The following is a 26,077-nucleotide window of genomic DNA, read 5'->3' on the forward strand; positions in this document are numbered from 1 at the left end:
ACCTTCCGGTCTGGGTTTTTTGCTCTTCAAGATAAGAGTTAAACAGGGAAAAATGCTGGTGTGAATTATATCACAAGTTATCAATAAATGCTGGCTGCCTAAGCGTTAAAGCATAATTAAATGTTGACATCTTTCCCTATATAGGTAATGGTATGGTCACATATACGACCTTATAAAATACATTGTTCAATACCAACAGCCAGTCAGCAAGTGGACTCATTCATTTAAGTATTTTTAAGTATATAGGCAATACTTTAGGCCAATTAAAACACATTTCCCACTCCACACCCCTGGCTGCCCGACTATAGGTCTCCAGTTATTAAAGTCCTTCCTTATTCACTTGATTTCAGACCGGAGTCCAGACTGCAGGTGAAGACGAACTCCTCAGACTCATAAGAACTACAATACCCATGATGCATCACTCCCAGGTGAGGATGAACTCTCCAGACTCAGCCAGGGACGTTTCTATTAAACAGGAAGCTGAAGACATTTCTATTAAACAGGAAGCTGAAGACGTTTCTATTAAACAAGAACCTGAAGAGCAGCCACACCTCAGTAAGTTTCATGTTCTCTTCCTTTCTTTAATATGTTCTGTTCTGTAGGGCTGCCACAATGTCTTATTTTCACTGTACAGTGGCAAACTAGAAAATATTGTTCCTGAAGAAACAATGCATTTTGCTAAAACTTTCAAAACAGTAATAACCTGTAGTTAGTAACGGTGTAGCCAATCTTATCTTGGTAGAAGAATTGATTTACATTTTAGGAATCCAGTTTTGACCATCATGTTATGTTTCTGCTCCTAGACATCCTGCACATGGTTGTGTGTAAAGAGGAGGTTTCTCCTGAACAGAAGGAGCTTAAAGAGGAACAGGAGGAGCTTAAAGAGGAACAGGAGGAACTACTTCAAAGACCAGAGGAACCTGTTGGGTCAACGTTGACATTACTAGCAGTGAAAGGTGATGATGAAAATTATGATGAAGAAGACATATCTTCCCACTGCTCTGAGGTTGAAGTTGAACTTGAATCTGACACTGAAGTCACTGAAGACAGTGATGATTGGGAAAAGACCAGTGAAGACGATGACGAACAGCGTGACAGGAGTTTCAGTGACTCAGGTTCCCTGAAGAAGCACCGGTTTGTCCACACTAGAGAAAAACCTTTTAACTGTAAACATTGTGACAAGAGTTTCATAAGTTCAAGTAATTTGAAGACACACCTTCGTGTACACACTGGAGAAAAACCTTTTAACTGTGAACATTGTGACAAGAGTTTCCGTGTTTCAAGTTATCTGAAGTCACACCTTCGTGTCCACACTGGAGAAAAACCTTTCCAATGTAAACATTGTGACAAGAGTTTCATTTTGTCAGGTGAACTGAACAGACACCAGTATGTCCACACTGGAGAAAAACCTTTCCAATGTAAACATTGTGACAAGAGTTTTACCGTTTCAAGTAATCTGACGTCACACCTTCGTATCCACACTGGAGAAAAACCTTTCCATTGTAAACATTGTGACAAGAGTTTTAACGTTTCAGGTAATCTGACAACACACCAGCGTGTACACACTGGAGAAAAACCTTTCCACTGTCAACATTGTGATAAGAGTTTTAGACAGTCAAGTAACCTCAAGCAACACCTTCGTGTCCACACTGGAAAAAAACCTTTCCAATGTAAACTTTGTGACAAGAGTTTCAGTAAGTCAAGTTATTTGAAGAAACACCTTTTTGTCCACACTGGAGAAAAACCTTTCCAATGTAAACATTGTGACAAGAGTTTCAAGGATCCAAGTGCTCTTTGTTACCACCTTCGTGTCCACACTGGAGAAAAACCTTTCCAATGTAAACATTGTGACAAGAGTTTTACAACATCATCCTCCCTGAAAACACACCTTCAAGTCCACACTGAAGAAAAACCTTTCCAATGTAAACATTGTGACAAGAGTTTCCGTGTTTCAAGTTATCTGAAGTCACACCTTCGTGTCCACACTGGAGAAAAACCTTTCCAATGTAAACATTGTGACAAGAGTTTCAAGGATTCAAGTACTCTTTGTCACCACCTTCGTGTCCACACTGGAGAAAAACCTTTCCAATGTAAACATTGTGACAAGAGTTTTACAACAACATCCTCCCTGAAAACACACCTTCAAGTCCACACTGGAGAAAAACCTTTCCAATGTAAACATTGTAACAAGAGTTTCAGAAGGTCAGATGAACTGAAGAAACACCAGCATGTCCACACTGGAGAAAAACCTTTCCAATGTAAACATTGTGACAGGAGTTTCATTTTGTCAGGTGAACTGAACAGACACCAGTATGTCCACACTGGAGAAAAACCTTTCCAATGTAAACATTGTGACAAGAGTTTTACCGTTTCAAGTAATCTGACGTCACACCTTCGTATCCACACTGGAGAAAAACCTTTCCATTGTAAACATTGTGACAAGAGTTTTAACGTTTCAGGTAATCTGACAACACACCAGCGTATACACACTGGAGAAAAACCTTTCCACTGTCAACATTGTGATAAGAGTTTTATTCAGTCATGTAACCTCAAGCAACACCTTCGTGTCCACACTGGAAAAAAAACCTTTCCAATGTAAACTTTGTGACAAGAGTTTCAGTAAGTCAAGTTATTTGAAGAAACACCTTTTTGTCCACACTGGAAAAAAACCTTTCCAATGTAAACTTTGTGACAAGAGTTTTAAAAATTCAAGTCATCTGAAGTCACACCTTCGTGTCCACAGTAGAGACAAACCTTTCCAATGTAAACATTGTGACAAGAGTTTTACATGCACATCTGGCCTGAAAACACACCAGTATGTCCACACTGGAGAAAAACCTTTCCAATGTAAACATTGTGACAAGAGTCTCATTTTGTCATCTCACCTGAAGAAACACCAGCATATCAATACAGGAGAAAAACCTTTCCAATGTAAACATTGTGACAAGAGTTTCAACATTTAAGTGATGTGAAGAACCACCTTCGTGTCCACAGTTCTCACAGAACAATAAAAAATATGTCCACTCCAAACGGTGTGACCTAAGTAACTAACTCGGGTCACTTGCTAAAACACCATTGCATTCACACCATGGGGTAAAAAAAAAAAAGTTTCCACTATGTGTTCCTGTCTGTCTTGGAATATGATAAATGATGATAATTTTTTGTTGTTGTTTTCTTTCTTTTATTGATATATAAAATGTATGGTTGTGTTGTAGCCAAAGTGCTCTTTGTTTATTTAGTTTTGTTTACTAATTAATGATGTCCTGGGATTTCAGTCAGTCAGAACGGTGGGAGGTTGTCATGGAAACGATCATTTACTTGTCACTGTGATGGCACTCAGGTGCGACAGGGGAAGACGACACAGTTTTCGACCGTGCGTGGTTGATAGGTTCAGTTTGTTTGTTTGTTTGAAAGTTTACACAGTTAATTTACGTTGTACTACTGCTGAAAGAAAGTAATAAATGGATTGACATATCCCAAAGTAAGAAAACTCTCTGGACATTGATTTAATCACTGCACGCGTCAAACTCCGTACAACCCAGTTGCCCTGCTGTTTAGCCTATAGGTGTACAGGCTTCACAGGTTGGTTATGGTTGGGTTAGGGTTAGATGTGTCTTTTTTAACCCATTCTGAACGGGAACCCATTTTGGTGTTGGCATCATGTTATGCTTCAGCTATTGAAAAATAGCAGATCTACAAGCTCGTAGCGCGCCACCGAGTGGCGCGCTACGAGCTTGTTAAGTCTGCTATTTTTGAAAAATCGAAGAACGACTGACATTTTTAGAATCTGATCTCAGGTCAGAATGGGTTAATCAGACCAGTGTGTGTCCAGTGGAAACCTCGTATGAATCTGATCTCAGGTCAGAATGGGTTAATGATAGGGGCAGGTATAAATAATACCTGCTCTTTTTCTTTTCTGCTATGGAATATGTAAAAAAAAAAAAAAAAGAAAAAGTAAAATGAATATAATCATGTAAAACCATAACTGAAATGAAAAAAAAAAAAAAAAAATGGAGACATGATCTATAGACATGCAGCAGCATCCACTCTTAAATCCATAGACTCTGTTCATCAGTCATCGATTAGATTTATTACGGGTGATAGCTATGGTACCCAATGTATCTTATATACAGGGGGGCAGTCAGACAGATATTTTGTGAAGCCACAAGGAAATCGGGATTTCCTGAAAGTTCATATAATGGCCTGTTGTGGCGCTGTCTGTCATTGGGCCCAGAAAAACCCATAGCCCCATAGAAGTCCATGTATTTGGGCCCAACTTCACCTAGACTGTATTACCTTAATAAACATGGTCATGAATACTTTCTGCTTCCAGTCACTAGTTTAAAGTCTCATTTCTACTTTCATAATATTAGTTATTATTATATAAAGTTGCGCATGTTTTGAGGGGCGTGGTTACCGTTACAGTCTATGATCGGTATTCCCCACCCACTCGAGTCAAAATAAAAACCAACTAAGAAGAAGGGGGGGAAGTCCCGCCTCGTTGTCTGGGCCAGCCAATGGGCCAGCTGGGCCCAAACGGATCTAGAAAGATGGCGACTGACAATTCAAGGACTGACAGGCTTCATTTTACATTCATGTTAGACCCGCGGAACGCTTTGTCCATATTTCTTACAGTCTATGCTTATATAACAAGGTTGGATGGTCCTCCCTGACAGAGAGAGAGGGAAACTGCATTGGCACCTGTTCTTGTATAAAGCCATGCTTGGAGATTGTCCTAAATACATCTCATCTGTCCTGAAGTACACCCGCACCCGGTCAAGTAGTTTCCCCAAATTCAAGGTACCAAAAGTTATCTCTGAACTTGCTTTTGGCTTCTGTGGCCCTAATGCATGGAATGACCTGCAAATGACATTGAAACTGACCATATTGGTACCCTTAAGTCGTTTTAAAACCTTGGTGAGCATACAGATCCCCACAATATGTAACTGTTTTTAGATTTATTTATAAATTTGTCTCAGCTTTTTGTTTGTAAACTTATGTAATGTATATCTTTTGTTTTTCTTTTCCTGATCTTCTGATGTATTGTGATGTTTTTTCTATATGATATTGTATTACTCGGCGACACTGAAAATGAGTTTGATTACTCAAAGAGAATAATCAAAACTTGAATGAATGAAAAATGAGCTCACTGGGAGGATCAAATTAAACAGCTGTATGTTCGTAGGGAGGTCGATAGACAAGGACAATGTTATGGATTATTATACTGCTCCTATATTTCAAAACAAATATGGGTAAATTCTCCTTCTACAGCACGGCCACCCAGGCATGGAATGCCCTGACCCCTTCCCTCCAGAAAATGCAGATCACTTACATCTTTTAAAACAGGCCTGAAATTCCACCTTTCAGCAGGCCCAGTGAAGAGGAAATTATCACTTCCTTTAAACAGGTGACCACGCCCCTCCTAACTTTCTACCACTCTGTAAATGTAGTGTTTTATTATTTCCTGTAATGATATATTTTGTTGTTGTTGTTTTTGATGATATTGATTTCTTGTTGAGGGGCGCTAGCTCCTCCTATTGGGCTTTGTCTTTGTTTGAACACAAACACGATGATTTGATTGGCTGATCATCATCTCATAGCGAGGATTTGATTGGCTTATGTACATATTGAGGGTAAAATTGTGAGGGCAGAAAAGTGATTGGCCGGAATGATATTTGTGATGATTTGATTGGCTGAGCATGGAATGTGATGTATGATGTGATAAGAGCGCCCCTCACTTCACACAAGTGTGATTTTTGTTGGAATCAGTGTTTGACTGAACTCTGTTGCTGTTTTACATTTATGTCTAATAAACTATTCAATCAATCCTGTCAATAGAGGCCTCCATTCTCCTGATCTTTTGTTTTTCTCCTCATGTTAAACCCTTAGTATAACCCATCGTTTTTTTCATTTTGTCATTTTTTTCAAATCATCAAAAATGATGAAAAACGGCGCGCTATAGTATGCCGTACGATATGGGCTGTAGCCCACGGTCCATAATGATGAGAAACGAGGCTAACTTTTTTTTTTCAAAATTTCAAAAACATGGGCTATAACCCATCGTTTTTTTCATTTTGTCATTTTTTTCAAATCATCAAAAATGATGAAAAACGGCGCGCTATAGTATGCCGTACGATATGGGCTATAGCCCATGGTCCAAAATGATGAGAAACGAGGATAACTTTTTTTTTCAAAATTTAAAAAAACATGGGCTATAACCCATCGTTTTTGTCATTTCGTCATTTTTTTCAAATCCTCAAAAATGATGAAAAACTGCGCGCTATAGTATGCCGTACGATATGGGCTATAGCCCATGGTCCGGGGACCCCCAGGGGTACCTGAGGGAGTTCCAGGGGGGACCCATCTATTTTGTTCATGTTCATAAAGTGCTAAAGTGTTTAAAGCAGTGGTTCCCAAACTTTTTAATGTCAAGGACCCCCAAATTGACACTACTTAGCCCGTGGACCCCCATTTGAAAAGATATGCCAGGGACCCCCATAAGAGAAGACGTACACATTTAGCGTCTACATTTAGACGTACAAATTTAGACGTCTACATTTAGACGTCTGTATACATTTAGACGTCTACATTTAAACGTCTACATTTAGACGTATACATTTATTTGTTATCCGTGTTGCGAGGATGAGGGGGTACCTGGAAAAATATCTACCCTAAAAGGGGTACCTGGTCCAAAAAAGTTTGGGAACCCCTGCCTTAAAGGACAACTTTGGTTGTTTTTCAACTAAGGTTCATGTTTTAGGTTATTAGAGAAAGTAAAAGATGAGTGTTATATATTTTTTTATTTGCTGCTTTCTTTCATTTTGTATGAATGTATTTGTTTTACCAAATTGTACAGTAATTTCTTAATTGTGGTTTTCTATAGTCCTACAAGACCCCAGGAAATTACATCTGGCCACAAAAGATCACGGGATCTATTTAATGTGAAGAGGGAAACTGACATTCTGGAAAACAGTGGATTTTATTCCAAATACTTCACAGATTCACAGTTATTGAAATGTTAGCTCATGTCCGAATATAAACAGCTTCGATGAAGTATTTTTATTTTAAAATATCGGCTAATACCAATATTGCATTGCATTTTAATCGGCCCATACCGATTTGATCAAATATTGTCCATCCCTAGATAAAATACTTGAATGAAAAATGTCTTGAATTAAAAAATAAAGTAAGTAAAACAATGTTGAGTGTTCAACAGTCTGAATGAACCTCTACCTAACCCAACTCCTGTCACATCTACTTCTACAACACTTTGTTTGAAGTCAAAGCCCAAGACGTTTCTGTTTACAGCTGCTTTTTACTGAGGTTTATGGGTCTGTATTCAGTTTGATTTTTATTTTATTCTTATTTTTCTATTATAAACCAATAGTTTTGATTGTATTCAAATGTCCTTTTATTGTGAATGCATCACCCTTTACAGTGCTCTTAACCCAGTTAGACCCCCATCTGAAAATATGTTGTTCCAGGGACCCCCCAGGAGCAACGATTAGAGTTAAAAATGTTTCACCCTGTGAAAGAATATATATTCAAAGATTTGCACCACACTTTCAAACAAATTCAAAAATAGCAGATGTACAAGCTTGTAGCGCTGCACTCAGTGCCACGCTACGAGCTTGTAGATCTGCTATTTTTCAATAGCTAAAGTATAACATAATGCTTAAAACACCAAAAGGGGTTTCCGTCCTGATGTTGTGTGTGTAAAGCACACTGACATCCTTGTTGAAATGTACAAATAAACATGCTTACTCTAACGGGCAAAGCAGTGCTGTAACTTCATTACACTGTTTAGTAAATCAATTCAAAAATCTAAATATTATTATTATTATCATTATTAGACAATGAATCAATTTGTATATTTATTCCAGAGTAAATTTGCCTTTTATGATCCAATAGAATAACAGAATAAAGTAAGTCTATGCCATAGACTCTATGGTACATGATGTGTATTGAAATCAGACACCTTGACGTCTCTCCATGTTGCAGTTGGCATACAGTCTGAGTCAGGATACACAAAGCAGCAGATACAGTTAATTAAACACAGTCTGAGTCAGGATACACAAAGCAGCAGCAGATACAGTTAATTAAACACAGTCTGAGTCAGGATACACAAAGCAGCAGTAAGTACAGTTAATTAAACATCTACTGATGCATGAACTTGGACACATCATCAGTGTTGTAAACCTGGGATCGTTGGGTGTTTCTGCATCTTACAACAGACACCCTCCTCCATGAGACCCGACCATGTTTTTCCAACATTTTTTATACATTTATTTAAAACAAATATGTAGGCCTATATTTAAATGCATTCAAATATTTATATAAATTATTTTAAGACTAGAATCAAGCCTTCCAGGATCCTGGTGAATAATGACCATAAAACATCTGATTCTGTGAATAAATGAAAATGAAAGACGCTAAACAAATCTGAGCATTTATTAAATGTAGTGAATCATATATTAATTATATGCAATCTTGTTGTTTGTTTGTTTTCTCAGAATCAGAGGTGTTATGGTCATGACTGATTGATTCTAGTCTCAGAATAATTGATATAAATAATATTTATCTCCCATAGAGATCTATTAAAATATTATTTTAATAGATCTCTATGGGAGAGTAATCAGCTCTATAGCGGTTCCATAGCTGCTCCCCACTGTGTTACACTGTACTATGGCTCCCCCTAGTGACCGTTTATGGTACGTGCACGCTCGGCTCGGCAGCAGCAGGACTAGTGCGCATGCGCACAGCCCTTGCACAGTAGGCCTATGTGCGTCCACAGTTCACACACAGCTAGCGGTTAGCCTGTTAGCAGTGTCGTTAGAAAACACTTTAATAATAATAATAATACCAATAGTAAGCGGTTTGAAAACAGTGTGGTCGTTAAGCAGCTCAACCCTGAAACACAGCAGGTAAGATCAACTGATTCACCTTGTTTTTACTACATTTATCTTTTATGTTATTGACTCGTCTTTTAACATGGAACAACACGACGAGTATTTCTCTCATATCTGCTTGTTAGTTATAAATGATCCTAAACAAGCAGTAGTTAATACTAGCAGCAGTAATAATATTGTAACTTGTTATAAACAAGCATGTAGTTAATACTAGCAGCAGTAATAATATTGTAACTTGTTATAAACAAGCATGTTGACGTAGTTAATACTAGCAGCAGTACGGACGGCTGCAATTCGAAACTGGACCCCTTTCCCCCTCACTATGGGGTATATCTTGCGCCACCCCTTATCCCTGAACTAATCTAATAAAACGAATAACTAACTAACTAACTAATAAAAAATGTAGCTTCTTGTACTGCTAGCTAAAGGCTGTGAGCTAATGCGAGTGGTGTTGTGGTCCTCACAGAGGCCCCCACCTTCCTGTTTAACACGGAAAGTAAACAAGCTCCGTAGAGTGGGAGCAAACTGCAGGTTGAAAAGACCCTCAGCTCTGAACTCGGTAGAATCTGCACCTGGCTCGCTGATAACAAACTATCCTTACACCTGGGAAAAACTGAATCCATTCTCTTCGGATCAAATAGTAATCTCAGCAAGGCAGATGGCTTCTTGGTTAGAGTGGGTGACAATATTATCACACAAAAAGATGAAATTACCTACCTAGGTTCCTACCAGGCCAATCTTTCCGGTGATAAAATGGCCACCAACGTAATCAAAAGTCAATCAAAGAACAAGATTCCTTTACAGGATCTCCTCACTGGTCAACAAAAACCTCTTGGTACCACAGCACCTCAAAGGCCCTTAAACAAGGCTCCAGACCTCCCAAAACAAACTGGTCAGGCTCCTACTTGGCCTCACCCCCCGAACCCACCTCACCCCTGCCCACTTTGACAGGCTGGGATGGCTTAGGGTCGACGACAGAGTACAGCATCTTGCAATGGGTCTGGTCCACAAGATTCGATACACCACTAAGATACCCATACCTGTCTAAATACTTCCTTAATGTAAACAAAGTCCACACCCACAACACCAGAGGGAGTGCAACAGACCATGTACAACGCCCTTCCAACGCCCTTCCAACAGTCATTAAGACATGTGAATCCCTTGACTCCTTCAAAACCGCTCTCAAAGGGCACCTACGGATGGCTGCAATTCAAAACTGGCCTCTGTAAAATCTGAATCCCCCCCCCCTTTCCCCTCACTGTATATGTATCTTTTCCCCGTTTGCTTCCTATATGATGAATTCCTGTTCTGTTCTTTGACTACATAGAAGTGTCTATTTGTATGTCTCTAAATGTTTTGATGAATAGAACAATGTGGACCCTGTTGTAAACAAGTGCAACGCTTAATTGGGTCGTCCACTCACAGTTAACAGTCTTTGTATTGAGTTTGTGCTTGAAATGTACTGTAATTCTGCAAACTGTTAATAAATATTTCAATCAATCAATCAATCAAGCAGACGGGCGGAACCTCTGCAGTGTGAGCATGCTAACACTAGATGGCGCTAAAGGATTTAAAGAAACCTTTTACGAGGGCTCCTGTTAGGGTCTTCATGGTGTTTTTGTTGACTAGTGAGAGTGAGGAGATCCTGTATAGGAATTGTTCTTTGAGTTTTTTTCACATTGGTGGCCATTTTATCACAGGAAAAAAAATCAGAGATGAGCTGAAGGCCTTTTCAAGCTGCAGGTTGTACTCTGTCCACTGTAATGTTAACACGTACATCTTAGTCAGTCTGATTTTTGTCTCCACCAGGCCAAAGGCATGGGGAGAGAGTATGTTTTGCACTCCGTCCGTGTGTGTGTGTGTGTGTGTGTGTGTGTGTGTCCATCTGTCCGTTACCAGCTAATCTCTGACACCGTTAACCCGGTGGATGCCAAACTTTGCCCCACATTTTCCAGAACTGCCTATAATAGCGCCACCATGAGGCAGCTTTTCACATTCCTTACCTATAACTGCACCGATCTGCGTGAAACGTTGTATGCACACTCCCTAGAGGCCAAGAACAAACCTTTGATCTACATTTTTCACATCTGCCTTTTATAGCGCCACCAGGAGGCCGACTTTTGTAAAACATTTTTTTTGGTATTACTCCTCATTCTGTCCAAAAGTCTCGCGAATCGTTACACAGTATCTCTATAGAGCGTCGCAGTCCCTCCCCCTTTCAGAACAACGAACGGCCCAGGAAATGAAAACGCAATGCATTTCCCCATAGGCAGTTATTATTTAACTTATTTAAAGACCTTTTAAGCGTCGTACGAAGCCAACTCTTGTCGTGACAAATCATGAAAACACACAGAATTTTTCGGGCCAAACAAAGAATTAGAAAGTAGAAAGAAACGGCAGGTTACAACACTTTTTTTTTTGTTTTTCTTCTTTGTCATTTTTTGTTTGGTCCAAAATATTGTGTGTGTTGTCATGATTTCTCACAACAAGAGTTGGCTTCGTACGACATATAAAACCTTATAAAATAAATTGCTCAATACCAACAGCAACATTTCCCACTCCACACCCCTGGCTGCCGGACTATAGATCTCCGGTTATTAAAGTCCTTCCTTATTCACTTGATTTCAGACCGGAGTCCAGACTGCAGGTGAAGACGAACTCTCCAGACTCATAAGAACTACAATACCCATGATGCATCACTCCCAGGTGAAGATGAACTCTCCAGACTCAGCCAGGGACGTTTCTATTAAACAGGAAGCTGGAGACGTTTCTATTAAACAGGAAGCTGAAGACGTTTCTATTAAACAGGAAGCTGAAGACGTTTCTATTAAACAGGAAGCTGGAGACGTTTCTATTAAACAGGAAGCTGAAGACGTTTCTATTAAACAGGAAGCTGGAGACGTTTCTATTAAACAGGAAGCTGAAGACGTTTCTATTAAACAGGAAGCTGGAGACGTTTCTATTGAACAGGAAGCTGAAGACGTTTCTATTAAACGGGAAGCTGGAGACGTTTCTATTAAAAAGGAAGCTGAAGACGTTTCTATTAAACAGGAAGCTGGAGACGTTTCTATTGAACAGGAAGCTGAAGACGTTTCTATTAAACAGGAAGCTGAAGACCAGCCACACTTCAGTAAGTTTCATGTTCTCTTCCTTTCTTTAACCCATTCTGACCGGGCACCCATTTTGGTGTTGGCATCATGTTATGCTTTACCTATTGAAAAATAGCAGATCTACAAGATCTACAAGCGCGATACGAGCTTGTAGGTCTGCTATTTTTGAAAAATTTGAAGAACGACTGACATTTTTAGAATCTGATCTCAGGTCAGAATGGGTTCATCAGACCAGTGTGTGTCCAGTGGAAACCTCGTATGAATCTGATCTCAGGTCAGAATGGGTTAATATGTTCTGTTCCGTTGTAGTGGTTTCCCAAATAAAGGGTTGGACACAGGAGAAACCCTACAAAGGTCACTGTTATTATAAAACACAGCAACCTCAGGGTATAATATATATAATAACTAGAACTGCACTCTCATACTTGCTTGTTGCACACTAGTAGGCCATACATGGCCAACTAGTGCGCAAGCAGAGCGCGCAATACTTTCGACCGCTGTAAACTGTCACATCTCAGTATCTCTGTGAAGGAACGTTTGAAATGTATAATCATTAGGTGTAACTATTTGCTACCTACCTACTTTTTTACAGTTTTATCGATGTAGATATATTATGGATCCCTTTTTGGTTTTTTAAAGAAAAATAAATTAACAACACATCTGTGCCTGGTTTGGTGGGACCAGATTACACAAATGACGTCATCATTGAGAGCTAGTCATACATATACACACCACATTTTGCACAATTTGCTATTTTATTTTTACTGATTATGTGTATAGTATACGTATGACTAGCTCTAAATGATGTCGTAAGACATACGTATACATATACATATACTATATAGAGTATGTAGTTGTAATTTGATTAGCGGTATACTGTGGTTACTTTGTGCCAAAACGTGACAGCCGTCAACCATTTGATGCGTATGCAAGAAAAACAGCAAATCTGTGCCTGGTTTGCTGGGACCAGATTACACAAATGACCATTTGTCTTACGTCATCATTGAGAGCTAGTCATACATATACACACCACGTACTCTGGTCCCAGCAGATCAGGCACAATTTGCTTTTTTATTTTTACTGATTATGTGTATAGTATACGTATGACTAGCTCTAAATGATGACGTAAGACATATGGTCATTTGTGTAGTCTGGTCCCAGCAAACCAGGCACAGATTTGCTGTTTTTTTGCATACACATCAAATGGTTGATGGCTGTCACGTTGAAGAGACCGGGAGAAATTATTACTTGCGCGCTCTGCTTGCGCAAGTAATAAATTGGTACATTTCAATAAACAAACAATTATTTCAAACCAACCCACAGTCCATAAACAAGAAATGCAAACGACACACCAAAAGTCAGTTTAAAGGTTTTTTATTGAAAATAAATGAGGTGCAAGGAAGTTCAGTTCAGTTCAGAGCATGAGAGTCAGCACATCAAACAAACTCCATTTCTGGTTTGCACCACAACCACAATGAACCAAACTGGGTGCCATGCACCACTGTGTATATAAACCCCAAAAATAAAAACTCCACTTCGGGATTTAGTTTGAACCAAAGAAATAAAAGAAAAATAAAGAAAAGCAGCGTCTTGGCGCGTGCGTGTATGTGTGCGTGCAGGTCTCTTTGCAATTAGCCCCTTGTAGCTCACCCACAGTACCCCTCCGCTCAGCCGCTCTTTGCGTCAACAGCTAGCTCGGATGCTTCCTCAGAAGGCAACCGTAGCGCGCCGTTCCGTGACACCGTCTAGGTCACTCCTGGTTTAGCGTCAGGGGATCCTCGAATGCTTTTCAATGGAACAGACCCAACCGCGGACTTATTTTCACTGGAAAATATTGTTCCTGAATAAACCAATTTATTGTTCTAAAACTTTCAAAACAGTAATTTTAGTTTTTTTAATTTTAGTAATTTTAACAGTTTAGTCAATCTTATTTTGGTAGGTAATAGCTCATTTTGTCATCATCATCGTTTATTTAACTCACGACCATGATCACATGGTTTGGAGCACAGATTCATAAAAGTATACAATCGGAAGTATACAATACATTACAGATTACACGATATACATAGACATATCGGAAGGCTTTCCCTATTTGTACAGTGGAAGGACATTTTTCAGAAAAGCACCAAATTCATAGATTACTTTTAGTTTTTCAGATTTTAGCAATGCAATTAAACATAGAAGGGTGGGTAAAGAATGGATGGAGAAGAATGGAAGAAGAATGGATGTACACTTTAGGAATCCAGTGTTGACCATCATGTTTCTGCTCCTAGACATCCTGCACATGGTTGTGTGTAAAGAGGAGGTTTCCCCTAAACAGGAGAGGAGCCCCAGTCTGCTCCAGGAGGAACCAGAGCCTCCACACATTAAAGAGGAACAGGAGGAGCTTAAAGAGGAACAGGAGGAGCTACTTCAAAGACCAGAGGAACATGTTGGGTCAACATTGACATTACTAGCAGTGAAAGGTGAAGAAGAAAATGATGATGATGATGATGATGAAGAAGAACACATATCTTCCCACTGCTCTGAGATTGAAGTTGAACTTGAATCTGACACTGAAGTCACTGAAGACAATGATGATTGGGAGGAGACCAGTGAAAACGATGATGACGAACAGCGTGACAAGAGTTTCAGTGACTCGGGTTCCCTGAAGAAGCACCAGCGTGTCCACACTGGAGAAAAACCTTTTAACTGTGAACATTGTGACAAGAGTTTCAGTCAGTCAAGTAACCTAAAGCAACACCTTCGTGTCCACACTGGAAAAAAACCTTTCCAATGTAAACTTTGTGACAAGAGTTTCAGTCAGTCAAGTAATTTGAAGAGACACCTTTTTGTCCACACAGGAGAAAAACCTTTTAACTGTAAACATTGTAACAAGGGTTTTGAAGTATCAGATTCCATGAAGAAGCACAACCGTATCCACACCGGAGGAAAACCTTTCCAATGTAAACATTGTGACAAGAGTTTCAGTAGTTCGTATGACGTAAACAGACACCAGTATGTCCTCACTGGAGAAAAACCTTTCCGATGTAAACATTGTGACAAGAGTTTCAACCATTCAAGTCATCTTAAGTCACACCTTCGTGTCCATACTGGAGAAAAACCTTTCCAATGTAAACATTGTGACAAGAGTTTCAGTCATTCAAAAAACCTAAAGACACACCAGAGTGTCCACACTGGAGAAAAACCTTTCCAATGTAAACATTGTAACATGAGTTTTACCACAGTACAATCCCTGAAAACACACCAGTATGTCCACACTGGAGAAAAACCTTTCCAATGTAAACTTTGTGACAAGAGTTTCAACTATTCAAGTCATCTAAAGTCACACCTTCGTGTCCACACTGGAGAAAAACCTTTCCAATGTAAACATTGTAACAAGAGTTTCAAGTTTTCAGGTGACCTGAACAGACACCAGTATGTCCACACTGGAGAAAAAGCTTTTAATTGTAAGCATTGTACCAAGAGTTTTAACACAGTACAATCCCTAAAAACACACCAGCGTGTCCACACTGGAGAAAAACCTTTCCAATGTAAACATTGTGACAAGAGTTTCATAAATTCAAGTAATTTGAAGTCACACCTTCGTGTCCACACTGGAGAAAAACCTTTCCAATGTAAACATTGTGACAAGAGTTTCAGTCATTCAAGTCATCTAAAGTTACACTTTCATGTCCATACTGGAGAAAAACCTTTCCAATGTAAACATTGTGACAAGAGTTTCATCCAAAAATTTTCCCTGAAGACACACCTTCGTGTCCACACTGGAGAAAAACCTTTTAACTGTAAACATTGTGACAAGAGTTTCCGTGTTTCAAGTCATCTAAAGACACACCTTCGTGTCCATACTGGAGAAAAACCTTTCCAATGTAAACATTGTGACAAGAGTTTCAGGCATTCAAAAGACCTAAAGACACACCTTCGTGTCCACACTGGAGAAAAACCTTTTAACTGTAAGCATTGTAACATGAGTTTTACTACAGTACAATCCCTGAAAACACACCAATATGTCCACACTGGAGAAAAACCTTTCCAATGTAAACTTTGTGACAAGACTTTCAGTGATTCAGGTAATTTGAAGAGTCACCTTCATGTCCACACTGGAAAAAAACCTTTCCAATGTAAACTTTGTGACAAGAGTTTCAGTCTGTCAAGTAATTTGAAGAGACACCTTTTTGTCCACACAGGAGAAAAACCTTTCCAATGTAAACTTTGTGACAAGAGTTTCAGGCTGTCAAGTAATTTGAAGAGACACCTTCGTGTCCACACTGGAGAAAAACCTTTCCAATGTAAACATTGTGACAAGAGTTTCAAAAAATCAAGTGATCTGAAGAGACACCTTCGTTTCCACACTGGAGAAAAACCTTTCCAATGTAAACATTGTGACAAGAGTTTCAACAGTCCATGTCATCTGAAGAGCCACCTTCGTGTCCACAGTTCTCACAGGACAATAAAAATATGTCCACTTTAAACAGTGTGACCTAAGAAGTTTAAATAACTCGGGTCACTTGCTAAGACACCATTGCTTTCACAGCATGGGGTAAAAAAAAAGAAAGTTTCCACTATTTGTTTCTGTCTGTCTTGGATTATGGAGACATGCAGCAGCATCCACTCTTAAATCCCTAGACTCTGTTTATCACTCATCGATTAGGTTTATTACGGGTGATAGCTATGGTACTCACCAATGTATCTTATATAACCAGGTTAGATGGTCCTCCCTGACAGAGAGAGGGAAACTGCATTGGCACCTGTTCTTGTATAAAGCCATGCTTGGAGATTGTCCTAAATACCCTAAGTACCCTTAAGTCGTTTTAAAAACGACAGATCCCCACAATATGTAACTGTTTTTAGATCGTTTTGAAATTTGTCTTAGCTTTTTATTTGTAAACTTATGTAATGTATATCTTTAGTTTTTCCTTTCCTGATCTTCTGATGTATTGTGATGTTTTTTCTATCTGATATTTGATTACTCACTAATTTAGAGAATAATCAAAACTTGAATGAATGAAACATGAGCTCACTGGGAGGATCAAATTAAACAGCTGTATGTTCATAGGGAGGTCGATAGACAAGGACAATGTTATGGATTATTATACTGCTCCTATATGTCAAAACAAATGTGGGTAAATTCTCCTTCTACAGCACGCCCACCCAGACATGGAATGCCCTGACCCCTTCCCTCAAAAAAATGCAGATCACTTACATCTTTTAAAACAGGCCTGAAAGTCCACCTTTCAGCAGGCCCAGTGGAGAGGAAACGATCACTTCTCCTTTAAACAGGTGACCACGCCCCCTCCTAACGTTCTCCCACTCTGTACATTTAGTGTTTTATTATTTCCTGTAATGATATATTTTGTTCTTGTTGTTTTTGATGATATTGAATTATTGTTGAGGGGCACTAGCTGATCATCATCCCATAGCGATGATTTGATTGGCTGATCATCATCCCATAGCGATGATTTGATTGGCTGATGTACATATTGAGGGTAAAATTGTGAGGGCAGAAGAAGTGAAGACGCTTAAAGTGATTGGCCGGAATGACATTTGTGATGATTTGATTTGCTGAGCATGGAATGTGATGTATGATGTGATAAGAGCGCCCCTCACTTCACACAAGTGTGATTTTTGTTGGAATCAGTGTTTGACTGAACTCTGTTGCTGTTTTACATTCATGTCTAATAAACTATTCAATCAATCCTGTCAATAGAGGCCTCCATTCTCCTGATCTTTTGTTTTTCTCCTCATGTTAAACCCTTAAAGGACAACTTTGGTTGTTTTTCAACTAAGGTTCATGTTTTAGGTTATTAGAGAAAGTAAAAGATGAGTGATACATATTCCTACTAGACCCCAGAAAATTACATCTGGCCACAAAAGATCAAGGGATCTATTTTATGTGAAGAGGGAGGTGACAACCTGACATTTTGGAAAACAGTGAATTTTATTCCAAATACTTCACAGATTCACAGTTATTGAATCTGCATCAGTTTGATTAATCAATCAGACCGCTGAATTAATTGGTCTGTCTTTATAAATAAACAAGCCCAAAGTAACAGCTTGATCAGATCTACAAGCTCACAATATTAAATATAACGGTGTTTAAGTTAAAACTGACTTGCCTAAGCCTGCAGTGCAGACACCCTGTTACATGTATTTTTCAGACTGGATAAAATAATGATCATTTTTCAATACAGAATGAGATCATATCGACATCGGTAATATCGGATATCAATATCGTCCAAAATGTCTCATCGGCACATCCCTAGTATAAATAGTACAAATTCAGTTTGACTTGGTATCTCTGTCTGTGTGTTGTGTGGTTGAGGGTTAGTTCACTAAGTATAGTGTTTAAGTACAGACGGTCTCGATTTGCCTCCTCCGGCTAATCAGTTTGGGAGCACCTGTTTCCATTCTCCTAATTGTTATTATTTTAACAACATGTAACCCAGCTTTACCGGAGTGCTGCATGTTTAGTTTAAGTTTTCCACGTGTCCAAAGTAATTTCTGAAAAAAGACAAAAGACAGCCTAACCCTATTTTAATCCTACTATCCTTGTTGATATGAAGCCATTTAGGTCAACGATATGACATTATGTTGATATAATATTATAGCAGCGCAGCAGGTAGGCTACTTAGGCCAGTCAGTGGTCTTCCCCGTGGGTTAGGTTTTGGTATGCTGATGCGCAGCCCCCCGTTTGCCCCAGACACACAGGCAGACAGATTCACAGACTCACAGACACATTTACAGACGTGCTATGCTTGTTGATATAACAGCCATTTAGGTCAATGAAATCTCACAAACTGCTGTAGCGATGGTAGCTTAAGAATCCATGTGAAAGAGTGGAAATCTTTTACACAGATTGTTAAGCTAACATCAGTCCACATTTCAAGCTTTCATTGTCAGAAGTGCTTCTGTTTCATAACGTCATGCTCTGAGTGGCGTGACTAATTTACTTCCAAATCAGAGCCCAGGTGAGAAGTATCGTGTTTTTAAAATTGTTTCAGAATCTCATGATTCAAATGAAATATTTGCTCCAACATCTTTATTAATTTTGGTGTTAAAGTAACAATAATTACTTCACACTAGAAGTAGGTCGGGAGTGGCTTATTGTCAGTATGATCCGGTAACACGCAGGAGGCTATCCCCGTCACAATGTGCTAGACACCTGGGAGATGGATTCTGAGGTGGAGCGCCACACCTACCATCAGCTCCCAGTACTTCCCGCACGACTTGCTGCACCAAGCCGTGCTACTCATACGCTGAGTTGGCGGTGCCCGGGATCGAACCCATGACCTTGTGGTCCAAAGGCGAGAGCTCTGCCGACTGAGCTGCCCGGACACAAAACTTCTTCACATTACTTTTTTGTATTTTGCTAAAATCTTTCAGAACACTAATAACCTGTAGTTAGTAACGGTTTAGTCAATCTTATCTTGGTAGGTAGTAGGTAATTTTGTACATGGAACATGGAAGAAGAATTGATTTACATTTTAGGTATCCAGTGTTGACCATCATGTTATGTTTCTGCTCCTAGACATCCTGCACATTGTTGTGTGTAAAGAGGAGGTTTCTCCTGAACAGGAGAGGAGCCCCAGTCTGCTCCAGGAGGAACCAGAGCCTCCACACATTAAAGAAGAACAGGAGGAGCTTAAAGAGGAAGACGATGATGACGAACGGCGTGACAAGAGTTTCAGTGACTCAGGTTCCCAGAAGAAGCACCAGCGTGTCCACACTGGAGAAAAACCCTTTAACTGTAAACATTGTGACAAGAGTTTCAAACACTTTTATCCCCTGAAGCTACACCTTCGTGTCCATACTGGAGAAAAACCTTTCCAATGTAAACATTGTGACAAGAGTTTCACACACTTTTATCTCCTGGAGCTACACCTTCGTGTCCACACTGGAGAAAAACAATGTAAACATTGTAACAAGAGTTTTACTGCATCATCTTCCCTGAAAACACACCAGCGTGTCCACACTGGAAACCCTTGTCAATGTCAACATTGTGACAAGAGTTTCAAACACTTATATCTCCTGGAGCTACACCTTCGTGTCCATACTGGAGAAAAACCTTTCCAATGTAAACATTGTAACAAGAGTTTCATCCAAAAATGTTCCCTGAAGAGGCACCTTCGTGTCCACACTGGAGAAAAACCTTTCCAATGTAAACATTGTGACAAGAGTTTCACTCAAGAATGTTCCCTGAAGAGGCACCTTCGTGTCCACACAGGAGAAAAACCTTTCCAATGTAAACATTGTGACAAGAGTTTCAGTCAATCAAGTACCCTAAAGACACACCTTCGTGTCCACACTGGATAAAAACCTTTCCAATGTAAACATTGTGACAAGAGTTTCAAGAGGTCAGATGATCTGAGGAAACACCAGCATGTACACACTGGAGAAAAACATTTCCAATGTAAACATTGCGACAAGAGTTTCAGATCGTCAGATGAACTGAAAACACACCTTCGTGTCCACACTAGGAGAAAAACCTTTCCAATGTAAACATTGTGACAAGAGTTTCAACAGTTCATGTCATCTGAAGAGCCACCTTCGTGTCCACAGTTCTCACAGGACAATAAAAATATATCCACTTTAAACGGTGTGACCTAAGTTTAAATAACTCTGGTCACTTGCTAAGACACCATTGCATTCACAGCATGGGGTAAAAAAAAAGTGTCCACTATGTGTTCCTGTCTGTCTTGGATTATGGAGACATAATCTACAGTCATGCAGCAGCATCCACTCTTAAATCCCTAGAGACTCTGTTTATCACTTATCGATTAGATTTATTACGGGTGATAGCTATGGTACCCAATGTATCTTATATAACAAGGTTGGATGGTCCTTCCTGCATGACAGAGAGACGGAAACTGCATTGGCACCTGTTCTTGTATATAAAGCCATGCTTGGATATTGTCCTAAATCCATCTCATCTTTTCTGAAGTACACCCGCACCCGGTCAAGTAGTTTGACCTAGTCCCCATATATGGGGGACATGGGGAGAGCAACGGACTTGAACTCATGCTTCCTTCATGCCTGAGTGTCCAAGTCGCTCCTTTACACCTGACAGGGGGGAGTTTCCCTGGTTGGACGTAGCGCGTGGGAGGAACACGTTATTCCAACCAGTTCCTTTCTAGGGGACACGGGGAGAACATGCAAACTCCACACAGAAAGGCCCTTTCGCCAACCCCGCCTCGGGTACTGATGACGCGGAGGAGGAAACACACCGCCAGCGCCCACAGCGTCCAGAGCGGGAATCGAACCCAGGACCTTCTATAGCTGTGAGGCGACAGCACTACCGACTGTGTCACCGTGCCCCCAGGACAACTTTTACTTTTTTTTTTTTAGGTTATTAGATGAAAGCAATAAGGTACACCCGCACACTTTATTTGCTCGGTATATGAGTATTGTCCTATTTAATGAAGCAACGTTTCAGTCCCTCCGGACCTTCCTCAGGCATGATGAAGGTCCAGAGGGACTGAAACGTTGATACTAAATACCTACAATCTTGTTCAAAACAATGATTATAACGAACTATATGTTTTATTGGTATTATGACCACGAGGGGCCGGCTCTGCAGTATCTAATGATATTACAAATATCTAGTAAAAAAAAAACATTCACACAATAATTGAAACAAGACTTTTATTAAAAAAGAGGAAATTGACATATTCCAATTCAAAGAGAATAACCAAGAAGGAAATATATTTTTTTTTCTTTTTTCAATCAATAGAATTAAAAAAAACAGTTGTACACAGACAATGAATAGCAACTCTGGCACAGGAAGACAAAAGTAGCCGAGTGGCTTTTTCTTATTTCTTATTAAAAAATATCAAAACCTCTCTTTCCACGAACAAGACTGTACAAAATAAGTTGGTATATAAATAAAGGAAGCTGTTTTGTTTTTTAGAAGCAGTGAGTGAGACATTAAACCCGTCTTATGTTCACAATGTCTCTGAATAATTCACGTGAGAATTAAAGACACACTTTGGTCACAAACGCAAAGATATCCATCCCTCTCAACCTAGCTGTGGTGTCCATATATGGAGATCACGACACTGACCCAGTGCCGTCGCTACCTATACGCACTGCGAGCAGGGCAACACGCCGAGGGAGGGGGCAACAATATGCACTGCGAGCAGGGCAACACGCCGAGGGAGGGGGCAACAATATGCACTGCGAGCAGGGCAACACGCCGAGGGAGGGGGCAACAATACGCACTGCGAGCAGGGCAACACGCCGAGGGAGGGGGGCAACAATACGCACTGCGAGCAGGGCAACACGCCGAGGGAGGGGGCAACAATATGCACTGCGAGCAGGGCAACACGCCGAGGGAGGGGGCAACAATATGCACTGTGAGCAGGGCAACACGCCGAGGGAGGGGGCAACAATACGCACTGCGAGCAGGGCAACACGCCGAGGGAGGGGGCAACAATATGCACTGCGAGCAGGGCAACACGCCGAGGGAGGGGGCAACAATATGCACTGCGAGCAGGGCAACACGCCGACGGAGGGGGCAACAATATGCACTGCGAGCAGGGCAACACGCCGAGGGAGGGGGCAACAATATGCACTGCGAGCAGGGCAACACGCCGAGGGAGGGGGGCAACAAAACGTGCCAAGCCGACCCTCGACATAACACATTTCAACGAGCGGCCGTGTGTGCGTCCTCGCAAACAGCGGAAAGAGCAGCGTTCTCATCGGCAGCACAAATATCCTACGAGTAGGGCAACCAAATGGTCAGCTACGACCCTGCACTGACCTCATCTAACCCTGGATAACCCATACAATGGAGAAGACTGGATCATCACCTACATCTGCATATTATGGAGCCAGGCCTCAAACCCCTTTTAGATCTCCATACATAGAGCTGACCTGTTCTGACATTCCATAATGTTGATCTGACCTCATCAAACCCTGGACACTCAAGACGCGCTCCATATATATCCTGACAGTTTTCTTGAAAAACCCTGTTTCTATTCCAGTCGTTCTCAAAAAGCATGTCAAGGACCCCCAAAAATATATGTAAGGAAGCTAGGATTTGAGTTTTAAAACGTTCGCATTCAAAGATTTGTCTTAATAACAGACCTACAAGCTCGTAGCTCGATATGAGCTTGTAGATCTGCTATTTTTCAATAGCTATAGCTAAAGTATAACATGATGCTTAACACCAGAAAGGGTTCCCGCCCAGAATGGGTTACGTTGGGTGTTCTTTTACAAAGACATTGTGAAGATAATAAAGCACATATAGTGTCTACAACTGCACTTCTATAGACCACCTCGTTTTAGCAGCAAAACATTTTGAAACTATGAAATGAGCAACAATCACGGACGACAACCAACCGCTGTGGCTTTGAACACTTACAACATGGACCAGAGCATTTACAACATGGACCAGAGCATTTACAACATGGACCAGAGCATTTACAACATGGACCAGAGCATTTACAACATGGACCAGAGCATTTATTTTGGGGTTTTTCTTTCCACAGCTGGTTTGGACAAAAAAGAAAGAAAAAATTAAGTGCAAGGAAATGTATTGTTTCCAATATTTTGTCTACAGCAAACAAATCATAGAATTAATGATTATGTATAATAATTATTATCACAACTTTGTGTATAGTTTTAAAAGGTGATTGGAACATCATGACTATGCCTATTATAATGTCACTCACAATAATACAATATTTTGTAAAAAATAAAACGATAATAATTGAAATAAATAACGCGTAACAGGTGGTCATTTCGTAGTTTCAAAATCTTTTTTTTTTTTAATCGAAGTGATGGCTAAGACAGAAAAACAATAATCCACAACACTTTTCCTTCATGAGGCTGGTGTGAAAACGGTTTGTTTGTGTGTAATCTGGACAGACTTGGTTTATTCATTAGGAAAATATCAACAAAAGAAACACGTGTGTAAATTATAACAAAAAGATAAGGAGCAAAGTGTGTTCTATATGTTCAACCACAACCACCGCAACAAGAAAATAGATTGTATTTACAAAAGAAAACAAATGTTTGACATAATTTCATCACAAGGAGTTCTGAAAACATCCCGTGTTCTTTTTATCTGAGCGACCAAACAGGGACGTGCACACATAGACATCAAAGGGGGCTTCAGCCCCTGCCCTTTTACCTGTCTGTAAAACAACTGCACCTTTTACCCGTCTGTAAAACAACTGCACCTTTTACCCGTCTGTAAAACAACTGCACCTTTTACCCGTCTGTAAAACAACTGCACCTTTTACCCGTCTGTAAAACAACTGCACCTTTTACCCGTCTGTAAAACAACTGCACCTTTTACCCGTCTGTAAAACAACTGCACCTTTTACCCGTCTGTAAAACAACTGCACCTTTTACCCGTCTGTAAAACAACTGCACCTTTTACCCGTCTGTAAAACAACTGCACCTTTTACCCGTCTGTAAAACAACTGCACCTTTTACCCGTCTGTAAAACAACTGCACCTTTTACCCGTCTGTTAGCCTGAGCTATAAACGTGTTAAGTTTCTGGTCTATAGGGGTGGGTCGCGGCTGAGATTTGCGCACGCCCTGATTGGATCTCACCGATCTGTCCGTCAGCCCTGGCCACTCCTCTCTCCCACCTAGTGAAGCGCTACGTCACATAATTTGGAGCGACGCCCACCCGGAAGCGTTGACTCCCACTTCTAGACCGAGGCAGCCAATGCGTTCCTCCAGGCTTTCAATTTCCGCGCAGACGAAATTAAAGCCTGGATATCGAGGCTACCCGTCTGTAAAACAACTGCCCCTTTTACCCGTCTGTAAAACAACTGCTCTTTTGCCCCGTATATGTAAAACAACTGCCCTCTCCAGACCACGAATGCAGCGTTTACTACATGGTGAAAGAACTGCTAATGCCCTTCTCTCCTTTCCATGCCAAATAATTGCTTTTTCCCCCCAAAGTCTCCTGAACTTGAACACAGTATTTTACTCTTTTGCGTTGAACACATTTGTTTATAAATCCATGTCGTTACACCTGCATCTCCACTCGCTAAAGAGTGCTGGGTTGACCCCCGGAAAGAGCTGATCTACAAGCTCTCGACGCGTCGCAGCTAGCTTGATGCGTTGTGAGCTTGTAGATCTTCTATTTTTGTCCAAAAAGTGCCCTCTTACGGGATTTCAGCCCCTGCCCCTCTGACACTCTCTGCACGTCCCTGTTTGAGAGGTATAAAAACTTTTTACACTTTTTAAACTTTTTATATACCCGGTGCAATTCTCACGTGTTCATTTATTTCACTCTGAAGAGTGAATTAAATGAGTTAAATTTAACACGTAGATTTTTGTATAAATTATGTTGATTGATTTTTTGTTTGTTTGTTTTGTAACAACCCTGAAAGACATTGTCCTCCGTGCGTGCGTGCGTGCGTGCGTGCGTGCGTGGCTCGACATGTTTGGTTACATTTTAAACACGGTGAACGTGAAGACAAACAAAATAAAAAAATAACAATCATATCAAAATGTATAAAAATCACTCCAAAGACGCCCCGGGTCGATTAGCGTGAAACATGAAAGAAACGACAATAATAAGGCATTCTTCACTTTTCGAAACGTCGATCTATATATGGGACATTATTTCCGCGGCCTGTCGTCGTCATGATCAAAGCGGGCGGGACTGTGACACTCTCTATACGAGATGCCAGGCATTTTTCCAGCAAACAAAAAGTAAGGCTTACGTAGATAGAAATCGTTTTTCTTTTTTTTCTTTTTTAGATTTGGGGATTAAAAGAGCAAATGAATTCAAGCTTGCTGTCTCACTAAAGGCTGCATATCGGTTCAGTCAAACAGAACTTTGATTCTGCCTCTCCGGACGGTTGTGACCGCAGCCTGAAGTCATATATATATTATTTTCCACCGGTCGGTTCCCAGTGGGAACCGGTTCAGTTCTTTTTCACCGGTTGGTTCCCAATGGGAACCGGTTCAGTTCTTTTCCACCGGTTGGTCCCCAATGGGAACCGGTTCAGTTCTTTTCCACCGGTCGGTTCCCATTGGAACCGACCGGTGGAAAAGAACTGAACCGGTTCCCAGTGGGAACCGGTTCAGTT

At 40.4% G+C, this 26,077-nt stretch overlaps 1 protein-coding gene and 1 long non-coding RNA gene across 2 annotated transcripts in view; one reads left to right on the top strand and one right to left on the bottom strand.

The window, feature by feature from the left end:
• The window catches only part of ctsz (cathepsin Z), a 471,668-nt gene that overhangs the window by 416,200 nt on the left and 29,391 nt on the right, over positions 1-26,077 (top strand). The gene's annotated exons all lie outside the window — the stretch shown is intronic.
• On the bottom strand, positions 21,648-26,018 carry LOC308335546. Its single transcript, XR_013966038.1, has 2 exons — positions 24,426-26,018; positions 21,648-24,145 (listed from the first exon to the last, which is right to left on the bottom strand). It is a non-coding gene; the product is annotated as an uncharacterized lncRNA (long non-coding RNA).

The sequence above is a fragment of the Protomyctophum bolini genome, assembly GCF_963924005.1.
Source record: "Protomyctophum bolini genome assembly, chromosome: 20".
In the NCBI taxonomy this organism is placed as follows: Eukaryota; Metazoa; Chordata; class Actinopteri; order Myctophiformes; family Myctophidae; genus Protomyctophum; species Protomyctophum bolini.